Source organism: Nicotiana tomentosiformis, chromosome 3 (assembly GCF_000390325.3).
Source record: "Nicotiana tomentosiformis chromosome 3, ASM39032v3, whole genome shotgun sequence".
Lineage (NCBI taxonomy): Eukaryota > Viridiplantae > Streptophyta > Magnoliopsida > Solanales > Solanaceae > Nicotiana > Nicotiana tomentosiformis.
In genome coordinates, this window is record NC_090814.1 from 140,396,959 (window position 1) to 140,412,467 (window position 15,509).

Sequence of the window (15,509 nt, forward strand, 5' to 3'; positions counted from 1 at the left end):
TGGCTAGTGGTTCAGAGTATTCATTAAAGGTTAATAGAAGGGTTTCGGGGAATTTGGCGGGTTGATTGTGCAAGATCAGGTCAACGATGAAGAATGAATCTTGGTGGTTTCCAGAGTTATGTAATAGGTGACTTCAGGCTAAGTGGGAGAGCCCCATCGTCTATGATTGGATTGTGTAATTGTCAACTAGTACGGTTTTCGGCTATCAGTGTATTGATGGGTCGCTATGACTAAGGGAAGAGAACATCAGCAGTAATTTGTGCAAAGGATTTGAGGAATGTGTGCTATATTTGGCCTTATCGATTCGTGTTCGGGTTTAGGGAAGACTCAGAGCCTAGGCTTAGTATAGAAGTGGTGTATAAGGAAAAATGATTCAGCTGACTGCTTCTTTGAGAGGGCGTTCATATGCTAGTGGAGCCTTGGAGTTCGATTATGTTCGGGAACAAGTAAGAGTGGGTGACTCTCAATAACGTTCATAGTGGATTCAAAAGTTAAGGTGTGGTGCCTATGGATTTCGAGTCCATGGTATGGTTGAATATCGAGCTTTTGCAGCGGATTATGATAAATGAGCTTGTAGTGTTCCGTGTTAACTTTGGTCTATGGGGTATCATGAGAGGAAGGGGAGCATGTAACTTTGGATTTATAGAAAAATCATCAGAATGGGTATATCAGTTGAAGACGCGATTATGCACACAAGGAGGGTACGAAATGGTTCATGGGTTTTGAGACAATGTGGTCTTGTGAAATAGGATCACTCAGGACGAGTGCAGATTGAGTTCGCCATATTTTGAATGGAGCTATTATTATTCCTAAGGAAAGTCCAGGGTAAATTAAAAAGAGTCGGGTCGGTTAGCAATGGTTGAATCGGCATAATGATGGCAATGATCAGCTCCTTCAGTGTGTTGGGTGATACATGTGATTTGTGACGGTACGTGCGAGGTTTGACTGCCGCCATAACTGATCTTATTTGGAGGCTTTCCAGTATTATAGCTTGTTATGTACAGATGGATCCCGGAAGGGTTATGGTGGTTTAGACCACTACTTGAGGTTGGTATTTTCTGCAGATATGAGGATTCAGTCGCGTGTTGAGATGGTTCTCTTGGAATAAGTTGAGTAAAAGGTTTCTATGTGGTGAAGTGTTTACCCTATTAGTAGTTCGGAAGTTAAGATGAAATTCTTGTACTCTTGCGCATTGGCATGACTAAGTGCAGTGATCGGCATGGGATTCGAAAGTTGAGGATCAAGGTTGCAGTTTGGTGTCGACAAGAATGTCAAGAGCTCGGATGAGCGGGAAAGGATTCAGATGATTAGAGTAAGCTAGTATTGTCTTTGGCTTCACTTGAGATCAGTGTCTTGTGTAAAAGGCTTTGCATACTGATTGCGAATTCTCGATTTGATTCACAATGTTAGTGTGGCCGATGGTATGGGCATGCAGACTAGTTACCCAGTGCGGAAAGTCGTGGGAGCGTGTCCCACGAGAAGATTGTATAAGTGTGACATGTAGTCACTTGATTGATTGAAGATTTAAACCAAGTATGAATAGGGTTTTAATATCGCTAATTTGAAAATTTATGATGGTTATGGGAAAAAAGGGTTACTATGGATCCTTGAAAGGTTATTAGCCTAGTACGGTGCGATCAGAATCAGCTTGAGGTCTGTGGATGGTCTTAAATGTGAATATGGGCTCTATGTCAGGCCGGATGTGTTCATTTCAGCATAGCGCTCCTTATGGAGGAGTATTCGGACCTTGGATGTTATTTCGTCGTCGGCTATTTCATGTAATACTATATTGTGCCGTGTGAGTTGTGAAACAACTTGATAAATTTCCTATGTGTTGAGGTTCCGCGTAGCAATGGTGTTATGTGAGCGGGATGGCTCTCAAGATTCAGATCATATATCGCACCTTAGTTGTGCTTGAGGTTTGTAGCGTATGGCGCTGTCTGTCCTCCCAGGGATGGTATTATGCACTTAGCGTTCTTGTGGCCGATATTCGGGTATTTTGTAGTAATGAGCATTCTAGCTCGGTAAGAATTTCCTTATAGATTTTATGTGTGGATCGAGTGGCACGCTGCCACGGGTATGTTGTTTGGATCGGGTTGCATGCCGCAACAGTGTGATGTTGAGTACAGTCCCTTATATTCTATTTTGAGTGTTTTGTATCCCATTTTCTGAGGAAGGTTCATGACACCTTTTCGGTTGTCTAATTAGTTACGCGGGTTGAGTAATCCTTTCTAGAGTTCATTTTCCTTAGGTATCACGTTCTAGTTTGTAGCTTATTGGCACATTGTGGCATCATATGCGACTTTTGGCAGTGCCTAAGGTGGCTTATTGCCTGGGCAACTTATACTGGGTGAGACGAGTTTTTTGGATCTGGGATCAATGTGATCGAATTATATGAAGCATATTAAAGAGAAAATACCATTATTCGGTTCATAATGGGGTAATGATTCTAGTCAAGAGGAGAGATTCAATGATTTGTTGACTCGGTAATTGGTTATGAATTTCTACACGTCTCTTCCGTCGTGGTGGTATTGCAAGAGTTGGAACCAGACTTATATATGTCATGAGGTGCATGGTGAGCATCAGATTTGGGGAATGTCGGCTATTATGATCAGAGAATGTTATTATGGTCATGTGAATGTTACGGTGCATGGTGTGAATTCAACAAAGGTATGCAGTCATGTTCTGGTACATCGTATAGAGATTGATACGGTTTTCTATGATGGAAGCAGGCCTGGCAGAGAATTTCCTATGTTGGAATTGAGCTCTAAGGCCTATTTGGCTAAATAAAAGGGAAAATTTTCAGATTAGCTCGAGCTAATATGCCCAACTGAGTTGTGATAGCATGGGTAGGTGCACGAGGTGTTAAGAAGTGATTTCAGACAACTCCATAGAAGTTCTTAGCACGTTCGAGTACGAACGTATGTTTAAGTAGGAGAGAATGTAACGACTCGACCGGTTGTTTTGAGCTCTAGCGCGTCGTTCGGCGGTTTGAGGCCATGAGTAGTTTCACTTCAGGTATTATGACTTGTACGCGTGGTCGGGGTTGAATTTCGGGAAGTTCGGAGTTGAATTGGAAAGAAAATTCTCAAGTTTTTGAGAAGATTGACTGGAATTGGACTTTTTGATATCGGGATCGGAATCTGATTCCGAAAGTTGGAGTAGGTCTGTAATGTCAAATGTGACTTGTGTGTAAAATTTGAGGGCAATCGCACGTGATTTGATAGGTTTCGACATCGAATGTAGAAGTTTAAAATTTCTAAAGTTCATTAAGCTTGGAATGGGGTGTGATTCATGAATTCGACGTTGTTTGATGTGATTTGAAGGCTTGACTAAGTTCGTAATGTGTTTTGGGACATGTTGGTATAATTGGTTAAGGTCCCGAGGGCCCCGGGTGGATTCCGGGTGGTTAACAGATCGAATTTGGAATTTGAGGAAGGGCTGAAGCAGCTGAGCATCTGGTATAACCGCATCTGCATGAAGAGGGCCGCAAGTGCGAGCCTGCAGGTGCAGGGAAAATGGCTCATATAAGTGGATAGGCTGCTGAGAACCGCAGGAGCAGAACGATTTGCGCACCTGCGAAGGGGCATGTGCTAAGAGAGCAACGCAGAAGTGAACGCGCAGATGCGCCGCATGGAGCGCAGGTGCAAAAATGTTGGGCCGAGCTAGAGCCGCACCTGCAATGGGATTTTCGCAGGTGCGGGACCGCAAATGCGGCCAAGGCACCGCAGGTGCGGAAGTTGAGGCTGGGCAGTGTCTTCTTTAAAGCGAGGGTTTGGCTCTATCTCACTTCATTTTCGCCCATGGGAGCCGATTTTGGAGCACATTGGAGTGCCATCTTCATCAATCATCATGGGGTAAGTGCTTTCTTCACAATTTTGAGTTAAATACATGAGTTTATATGGATTTGAACACGGGAATTAGTAGAAATTGGGGCTTTGGTGGAAAAACCTAGAATCTTGTATATTTGGATTTTGACCACGAATTTTGGACATGGAATAGAGAATAAATTATATATTTGAGTCCGTGATGTCATGGGCAAAGTTTATCTTCAAAAATATTCGGAATCCAGGCACGTGGGCCCGAGGGAGATTTTGTCGACTTTTCAAGCGTAGTTGGGATTTATTGTAAATAGGATTATAATGAGTATTTGAGTATATATTAATGGGTTTGCATAAGTATTGACCAGTTTTGAAGCGTTGGGCATCGGTTTGAGTCGTCGGAAGGGCTTGGGAGCCGGTTATGGAACTTCGGAGCGAGGTAAGTCTCCTTTCTAACCTTGTAAGAGGGAATGTACCCCATAGGTAAAATAATTCAATATGTGCTTCTACTTGTGGGGGGCTACGTAAGTACGAAGTAACGAGAGTCCGTGCGTAACTACTATTATGTTTATGTCCGGGTAGTCTAGGACCCAAATTGCGTTATATTTGCGATGTTTGCATCCTACTTGTTAATTTAACCGTTTAAAACATATTGGAACTTGATAAAGGAATTTCAAAAGGTTAAACTTGACCTACTTGGGTTTCGGATGGGTCACTTGACCGTTAATGAGAATTGATATTTCTTTGAACATCAAACCTAAATAAATCCTTAATTTGGTGGTTTGAATGTGTTTATCTTTTGTGGAACAGGCCGAACGCCTCGGCAGATTAAATAGATGCATCTAAGGTTTGCGCCATTCGACCCTCTGGCAGTGTACAATTTAAATATTTGTTGGAACGGGCCGTACAATCTCGGTATGATTTGCGCATGACTTAATTGATTGTTTGGAATTATTGATAATTGATATGGCCTCATTGGCCAGAGATATAAATTGTTAAAAGATGAAAATGAATTTGGAAATCACCTATTAACAAGAGAATTATTTACCTGCCTCATGTTATTGTGTTTACCGTTGCTTCATAAAATCCATAATTTATCATATCGGTATATTAATTATAGCCCATAGTAAGTGTCTGAATCGACCCCTCGTCACTACTTCTTCGAGGTTAGGCGGGATACTTACTGTGCACGCGTTGATTTACGTACTCATGCTATACTTGTTGTACATTTTTGTGCAGGTACACATATGTTTAGCGGCCTTGTGGGCGCAGAGGTGTGATTATGGCGGGGACTTAGGTGAGCTGCATTCTATACGACGCTCCGCAACCAACAGAGTTTCCTTTAGAGTACTTGCATTTTTCCTGTCCAATTTGTATTCCGGACAACTGTTATATTTTATTTTATATTCTTAGTAAATGCTCATGCACTTGTGATACCGGGTTAAGGGATGATCATGGGTTGCACTGTATTGGAATTTTTAAAGATATTATTATGTATTTTATAAACTCCATCTTCTACTATTTAAATGAGGGGAAAATCTATGATTTCAAAAATATTAAAATGAGACCTGAATTAAGTATTTAGCATTGGCTTGCCTGACAGCGGTGTCTGGCGCCATCACGACCCTTAATGGATTTTGGGTCATGACAATTTCGGATATACTCCCTTCAAATAAATATCTTTCAAATATAATCCTTTTAAATAAATCTCTTTCAAATATAATTTCTTCAAATAAATATCTTTCAAATATAATTCTTTCAAATATAATTCCTTCAAATAAATATCTTTTAAATATAATTCTTTCAAATATAATTCCTTCAAATAAATATCTTTCGAATAAAAGTTACATTGTGACACCTCATTTCAAAATCATAAGATACGGGTCTCACCCCACTTTCATATTTTCACGACACTTCGTGCCAATTTCTCTATCACAACCGCACGGACAACTCAAGTGTCAATATCATCATCATTTAACCACAGCACCTCATGCCCACATTTCATATCACAACTGCACGGACAATTCACGTGTCAATATCATCATTATTTACTCACGACACCTCGTGCACACATTTCATTTCATAATCCGTCTGGCAATAGCCACATGCTCCCAATTTCAACATAGATCAAACTATTATCAAGTTTACCGAAACAACAAGACAAATTGCATAAGATATAAAAATAAACATAAGAAAAATCACAACATCACATAAAAATTACCAACGCAAGAACTCCACATCATCACATATCATCCCTGATAATAGTCACCTTTATCTCTCCTATAGCCACCCTTATCACTCCTATAATAGCCTCCCTTATCACTCCGCCCTAACAATATCAATAGCCATCATTATCGCTCCTATAGCCACCCTTATTGCTCCGTATAATAGACACCCTTATCACTCTGCCCAGACAATATCCCAGCACACATAACCACAGTAAAATGCCACCCTTATACCCACATAATATCAACAGTGAAATGCCACCCTTATATCCTCATAATAATAACTCAAATCACACAACAATTTGCACGGAATGTTATCACGACAACACAACACAATCAATTCCTATCACAATTTGCCCAATAACTACAACCAATTTTAATGATATAGTAAAATCAATAAATTTCTCAAAAATAGCCCAAGATTCCACACACCGTATATAAAACCTAAAAAACAATCAACAGAGATAGAAAATACTTAGTATAGGGCAACATCTTCATTAATCCAAATTCTTGATAATTATATTAACGCTTTAGTTTAAGCTTAGTTCATTAATTATTTGCAGATGAAAAATCCATAATATAATTATTTCCAGGAAATATCAAATCAACAAACTAACGGAATTTACATAAATATTCAAGTAACAATCACATCAAATTGTCATATAAAAATAAATTCAACCAATAAGGATTTAGGCATGGCAAATAGATGATTTAATAAATGCTAACAATTATCCAATTTACCACAATAAGGCCTAAGACTTTAATCCAATAAAATTTACACATATAAGCCCGAGTACGTACTCGTCACCTCGCGTACACGTCTTTTTACATTTCACAAATGGCACATAAGACTCGATGCCTAAGGGGTAATTTCCCCCACTCAAGGTTAGGCAAGATACTTACTTTTTTGAAGTTAGGCCGATATTCCAAAATTTTCTTCTTGTTTGAATTGACCTCCGGACAGCTCAAATCTATCCAAATTAATTCAATTCAGTCAATACTAATTATAGGAATTAATTCCATATGAAAATACTAATTTTCCAACAAAATCCGAAATTTAACTCAAAAATCGCCCGTGAGGCCCACGTCTCGGAATCCGACGAAACTCACAAAATCTAACAACCCATTCAATTACGAGTCAACCCATACCAATTTTATCAAATTCCGATAAAAACTCGACCTCCAAATCTAAAATTTGCGTTCTTGAAAAGTTTTGCAAAAATCTTGATTTCTTCTATTTATATCCAAAATAAATGATGAATATAACCATAGATTTATGAAATATAATCACTTTTGGATATAGGACACTTACCCAAAAATCCAAAATGAAATGAAGGAAATGGCCATTTTTGGTCCTTAAGTTTCTGCCCATCCGTCACTAAAAGTCCACACCAGAACTTGCTAGCACCAGTAGTTATATTTTTCACCAAAAAGGCTCTAACTCCATCATACGAACTCGGAATTCGACGATTCTTGTTCCTATGAGTCACAAATAATAATACAAACCTAGTTGTTCAATCGAAATTCAATTCGGAGCTCAATTGCTTAATGCGATACCAATTTTGCTCGTTAAACAATTAACTCATGTTTCGCACTAAAAACCCAATCGCAACTTGATGAAATTAGACCAAACTTTCCAGATCACTCCTATACTTCATTATCAAAATCCAGGAAGTCTCAAAATCGAATTTCAATCTCTAGAACTAAAAATGGACCTTTAGATCATTACATGCTTATGCTGAAAACATCAAACTCTTCCAAAATGCTTCCCCTGACAGCCTGTAGTATATCAATCATAACTTCTTGTACTCAACTCCAACTGCCAAACTGTTTAAATTAATAAAAACTAGTTACAAAAGGCTACAACTTTCATGTTTTTTACATCGCCTAACTTCTTATAGACTGCGAGATATAACCTCTCAAAGTCAGCCGTGTGCAGCAGAAATTTCTGGTGATGCACACTGTTGTAGCCAAAATCTGCAGTATCAACTTCAGTCAATCGATTATAACCTTTTGTACAATGTCCGAATGATAAATGGTTTATAATTATGGAAATTAGAACCAAAGGGATAAAACTTTCATGTTTTGATAATTTCCAGATTACTTATAGATTTCGAGATATAAGTTTCCAAATTCAACTCTGCGCATCAGAAATTTCGCACATTGCTCTCAAAAAAAACCAGTAGTTAAAAATGATCCGAAACTCACCCGAGGCCCTCGGAACCTCAACCCAATACACCAACAAGTCCTAAAACATCATACGAACTTAGTTGAAACCTCAAATCACATAAAACAACGCTAAAACCATGAATCATACCCCAATTCAAGCTTAAGGAACTTAAGAATTTCCAACTTCTACATTCGATGCCGAAACCTATCAAATCAATTCTGATTGACCTCAAGTTTTGCACACAAATCATAAATGACATAACGGATCTATGAAAATTTTCAGAACTGGATTCCGACTCTGATATTAAAAGTCAACTACCCGGTCAAACTTCCCAAAAATTCAACTTTTACCATTTCAAGCAAAATTTCACTACGGACTTCCAAAAATATTTCCGGACACACTCCTAAGTCCAAAATCACCATACGGAGCTATTGGAATCATTAAAACTCCATTTTGGGGTCGTTTACACATAATTCCCCATCCGGTCAATTATTTCAACTTAACTTTCCAAAACAAGAAATGTTCTTTCAATTAAATCCTGAATCATCCGAAAACCAAACTTGACCACCCTCGCAAGTCATAATACACATTTCAAAGCTGCTCGAGACCTTAAGGTACCGAACAAAATATAAATTCTTAAAATGACAAGTCTGATCGTTACATTCTTCCCCTCTTAAAACATACGTTCGTCCTCGAACGTATTCTGAGGACATTAAATTTCTGAGTGTATTATTACACAAATACTCACTGGTGATTCTACATCACCACAATTTAGCATGGGTCCGACAACACCATCTCAGTTGAGATTATTTCTTTTATCCTCATTTATAAACTTTAAAACCAACTTCTTACACTCCAATTAATTTCAAAAGGCCTTATTATCACATCAACACACTGTATTAGTTTCAACCAGCTATAGAAACTCGTGCCTACACACACATCAACGTATGCCCATAACCACATCTCCGGTCATAATAGTTATTTATAATTAATTCCAGCATCCTCAATTAATCTCATATTAACTAAAATCTCATTTCAAATTTTCGCAACACTGACAACAACACATGAAGACCTCATAATTATTTATCTGAATCAACGAGTCGCATTTAACACCACCTAGGCACTCACCTTATAGGCTAAAACGCAGTGTTTACAACACGAATATGGCTAAATATGCACAGAAACATATAAAAGAATTATCAAATAAGTCTAACAAGCATGACTCCCCATTAATACTATAGTTCAAATTTAATTTCACAAAGGAAGAATTTAAATTCATAAATTTTTCACCAAAAGGATCTCGTTCTTATATAACTTCCACTGCGGTTTGTAGCCCAGTTTAAATATTTTACATCATATAAAAATGTGAGGATCTCGTACTCAACTCTGAATCACAAGTATTTTGCACATTGTGCCAACTGAAATTTTTCCATTTCCTTTCTTTCTTCTTTTTAATCAATTCCGTAAATAATTTTCACAACACATAATGAACCCCCATACTAATAGGGCATGTAATTCATAAAAATGAACTCAATTATTCCGAAATCACATCAAAACCCACTGTAGAGAGTAATAGAAAGTCACTTTTGGACTTACAGTCCTCAATAGTATACAAAAATAATGATAGACACGGGCTAACATCATCGAATCTACCAACATGGATAAACATATAAGTGGGTCACAAAATTACGAAGCTCACCCATAATAGGAGCATAATAGGAGGACTCGCCTCAATATTCAGAACCAGATCAAATTAAGGAAAAACATTCTTTTATAACAAATCAGGATTACAACTGTAACGACACCATCTGGTGTAGTGGCCTTAGCTACACCATAGCAATTATATCAATGGGTTGTGCCTCCCCTTCTAGGGCGCCCTCTACCCGCCTATCCTCCACCTCTGTTCTAATAAAATCCACCCCTCCCAAGTCTGGGACAATCTCTCATGATGTGCCTAGTATCACCACACTCATAACAACCCCTTTGCGGGTTCAGATGCTCATACTGAGTATGTGCTGGATAACTAGAAAAACCATTATAGGAACACTGTGCCGGTGGTACATTAAAAGAACTTACTGGAGTACCCGAGTATTCTAAAATTGTTTCCATGACCCCGCTGATACTGAAATGTAGAATTATTAAGGATGCGGGAATACCGCAAGTCCCAACATCATCCCATACAAATCTCAGCTCTTAATCATATACAAGTTTTGAAGAACCTTTCAATACCACATATATACATCTCAGGCCAAAACGGATATAACACATGACCCCGTAATCTGACCGTTGATAGTGAACTCCCCTCACTTGGCGCGAACCCATAGGACACAGTCCGATGATCCAAAATACTAACCTTCATCGCTCGTACGTAACCAGTCATAAGATACATCAAGCCATTTATTAGGCGCATGTCATCCTCGTGACAGTCAAAATTGCTTCCTCGAGTGCCTTGACTGCTAGTATGTACCTTTCACTAAATGTAAATCCCATACGAACTACATAGTCTCTAATACCACCAACTATCTTCAGATCTACATCCACCTCGTGACCCTACCACGATTGTGATGATTAGGCCATTAATTAAACCTTCTTAAGATCATACTTATCAACCAGATGTCAGAACCTGTTGCACCCTATGTGCACAACTAAATGATCTCTCAATACTTCTGCATCCTCGATCTGGACGACACGTTGTAACAATGGTTGAGCAACCCTGGCTCCCTTATAACCCCTTTGTAGTATCACGAACCGTTGGAGCATAGTTGATAACGAGTGCACAATTTCATACACGAGTGAATGCAAAAGAATATAAGATATATGCTTCAAGATGAATAAATGCCGTACGATAAGGAATGAAAGAAGTAAAAAAAACTTTCCCACTAGCTCTGTAGCCTCTCGAAGATAAGTACAGACATCTCCATACCGATCCGCAAGACACTACGAAACTCATTCGTGACTCGTAGAACCTATGAACCTAGAGCTCTGATACCAACTTGTCACGACCCAAAATCCCACCACAGGCATCGTGATGGCACTTAGTCTCTAAGACTACTATAATAACAATTCAAGCCATTTTTATATACATATAATTTAATACAAGTGTCAAAACCAACAACGAAAATAATTACAAACAACCTCCCAAGACTAGTGATACTGAGTCACGAACTCTAACTGAATACATGAAATGATCTCAAGGATCGAATACTCAATATTGTTTGTTTAATAATTAACAGTACAATAAAAATGGAAAGACTCCAAGGGACTGCGACAATCAAGTAGTTCTACCTTGAATCCTTGCGATCGCACTCTAACTCTATCCGAGACAGATATCTCCAATACTTAGCTCTGCACGAAAATGTGCAGAAGTGTAGTATGAGTACACCATAGTCGGTACCCAGTAAGTATCAATACTAACCTCAGTGGAGTAGGGCGAGGTACAGTCAAGACACTCATTAGTCTAATAACCTGTGCAATATAGTATACAAAAATAATAGGAAAATAAATAACAATAATGGCAACACTAATCACCCAGTGATATACACAGTAGGGCAACAAGAACATCATTAATATTGCTCAACAAATAATAAGTACAAATACACCCAATTAATCAAGTCCTTCAAATATAAATCTTTCGCCTATATGCTTCTCAAATAATAATCTTCAGGAAATAAAACTTTCCAATAAATATATTTCGGATATACTCCCTTCAAATAAATAACTTTCAAATATAATCCTTTCAAATAAATCTCTTTTAAATATAATTTCTTCAAATAATTATCTTTCAAATATAATTCTTTCAAATAAATCTCTTTCAAATATAATTCCTTCAAATAAATATCTTTCAAATATAATTCTTTCAAATAAATCTCTTTCAAATATAATTCCTTTAAATAAATATCTTTCGAATAAAAGTCACCCTGTGACACCTCATTTCAAAATCATAAAATATGGGTCTCAGCCCACTTTCATATTTTCACTGCACCTCGTGCCAATTTCTCTATCACAACTGCACGGACAACTCACGTGTCAATATGATCATCATTTAGCCACGGCACCTTGTGCCCACATTTCATATCACAACTGCACGGATAATTCATATGCCAATATTATCATTATTTACTCACGGCACCTCGTGCCCACATTTCATTTCATAATCCTCCTAGCAATAGCCACATGCTCCCAATTTTAACATAGATCAAACTATTATCAAGTTTACCGAAACAACAAGACAAATTGTACAAGATATAAAAATAAACATAAGGAAAATCACAACATCACATAAAAATTACCAACGTAATAACTCCACATCATCACATATCATCCCTGACAATAGCCAAACTTATCTCTCCTATAGCCACTCTTATCACTCCTATAATAGCCACCCTTATCACTCTGACCTGTTAATATCAATAGCCACCCTTATCACTCCTATAGCCACCCTTATCTGTCATGACCCAAATCGATGGGCCGCGACGAGAACCCGATACTTTACTTAACCGAGTACCAACATAATGTATCTTTCTTATTAAATCATCATAGGTAAGTGGGACAGAAGAGGTGTCATGAGATAAACAGAGTAAACGTGATGAAAATACCCGACATAGAACGACCCAACTTGATATAAAAAATTATACACGTGACATACGGGCCTATAAGGCCAACGTGATCATTTATAAACTCAAAACATAGGCCGACAAGGCCATACAAGTATCCGTACACATGACATCTGTCTACAAGCCTCTAAAAATACATAATTGTCATAAAGGTCGGGACAGAGCCCCACCATACCAATCAATACATGTCCTAATGATACTGAGCAAATAGCAACTCCGGAGCAAATGGAGCGCACCAACATCTTCCATTGAGCTGATAGCCTACTTGGGGGGCTCTCAGCCTGTCTATCGGGACCTGCGGGCATGAAACGTAGCATCCCCATGCAAAAGGGACGTCAGTACAAATAATGTACCGAGTATGTAACGTATGAAGATCAATACATAAGAGACATAGATGAAACATGGAATAAATAGTTCCACCTGTAAGTTTAAATAACTTTGTAAATTTTGAAACATTTATAATGTCATGCACGTGAGTATAAATGTCGTGTCATGCATAGGTATAGGTGTACATAACATCATCAAGCCTCTGAGGACATCCCATCATATCATTTCGGCCACTGGGGACAAAATCATCAACGTATACCAACTGATCAGGTGGTGGTGCGTATATAACGCTGTAACCTTTTTCCATATCCCATATACATATATATACATACATATATGCATATATAATGCCATCTGGTCATGGGTCAATGTACGTGTATAAATGAATGAAATGCATGTGAAATACGTTAATAAGATCTTTCGGAACGTCATAAGACCATTATGCCTCTGATTAATATCATGAAATAAACTTTATCAACTTACGTATTTTTTGAGACCCGTGAACAGACGATAGAATAATAAGACATATGGGAATTAAAGAACATAGGCACCTCTAATATTTTTATGAATAGGGTCATTTATGAAAGTTGCATATTTTGCTCGTTTCATTTGTATAATTTGGATCATGCCAAAAGAAAGAAGGGATAGCCTTAACATACCTGAGTCGATTCTCTTGACAATCCCTCTAACACAGTCAATTGTGACAACACGTAACGGCAGATCGAAGTAGGAGAAAATTTGTATGATATTCTTGAGAAGGATTGCACCGTACTCCCTTAGAATCGTAAAATCCCGTTGCTATTACGCAATATAATTTCGTATGAAATTTTGCTTAAGACCGTTACCTTACTGAATATGACCATCTTTAATTTGTGATTTTAGAGAAGCCTCACATTACCATTGCAATTTGAGCTAATCATGTTACCTTGCAAATTTTGTATGAATCTTTCTTAAAGAGATCTTTGTGAGCTCCATCCGTTACTTGAAGACAAGATATAAGCATCTCACTCTTTACTTTGTAGAGACAAGCACCTCATTTAGGTGAATGAGAGGTCTTTTATCATAATGGGTACAAGCCCCACTCTTTTGATGACTTTGGTCACAAAGTCCTCTAATTGTGCCATCTTGCTTTGTGGGTTAAGACTCATTATCAAGAGTCCTTTGGGCTTCCACGTTGGAGTCTAATCAAAACTAATCCAAATACACTAATTAAATAATTAATCTCCCACTAAGATTACTAATTACCTAATTATCCACATAATTAAAAATTACCTCAAATTACTTAAAATACTACTCACTTTTAACATATTTTATACACCTTACTATCATGGTCATGTAGTACCTTGTACGATATTAGTCCATAAATACCAGGTATTTTAGTTCGGGCCGTATTTTATCCCAAATTAACAACCTTCAACGAATTCATTTTCTTCGATTTGCTTACCCTCTCACCTTCATGAATTTACTCATCACTTGTTTGAAATAGCATAATGCTTATAATCTCAAAATAATCTCATTCCCGAACTTACGTCGATTAACTTACGACGAAACTTTAACGTATGAAAATGCGGGATGTAACATCTCATTTTCCGAGCTTCCATCAATTTACTTATGGCATACTTTCACGTACGAAAATATGGGGTGTAACATCATTCCCCCATTTGGAACATTCGTCCTCGAATGTTGACTGATGCACTTATCATTATCATAACCTATAGCTCTTGCGAATACTTTAGTACTCTCCTTGCCATCTAGGCAACTATTATGTGAATAAATCCAAAGGTCGGGGCATTCCCCCTTTTAGGCCTCTTTCTCTCACCGCAACTTGTGGTCGGAATCCTTCCAATCTTATAACTATTGCTACCTTCAATCATGCAGTCTGTACGACTCTTGACCTTGTAAGTGCGCCTATGCAACTCTTCTATCCTTTTACCCCAGCTTTTAGCCAATCTCTAGGCCTCACTTTGGGAATATATACAGAACTTGACAAGATGTCCCTCTTGGTATCTATAGGTATACTGAAGTTCTTCACTCGGTACTTTGTCAAACTTACGACTATTGTTATATCTTATTTTATAGACCCGGTTATCCATCCATTATTGATTCACCTCAATATTGATCTACAATCTACCACTGGTATCTTTAAACCTCTTGCGTAATCACTAGGCTCACGTTGCATCATTGAACATTTGAAGTGATTTTCCTGATCCACCTGGGGGCGATACAATATTATAATTCCATAATTGTATTTCATAGCATCCCAACGTGATTTACCTTACGTGGGTATTTTAATCCTGTACAATTCATGAAATCATTACCCAAACGTCATCCTTTATCTATCACAATTACACCT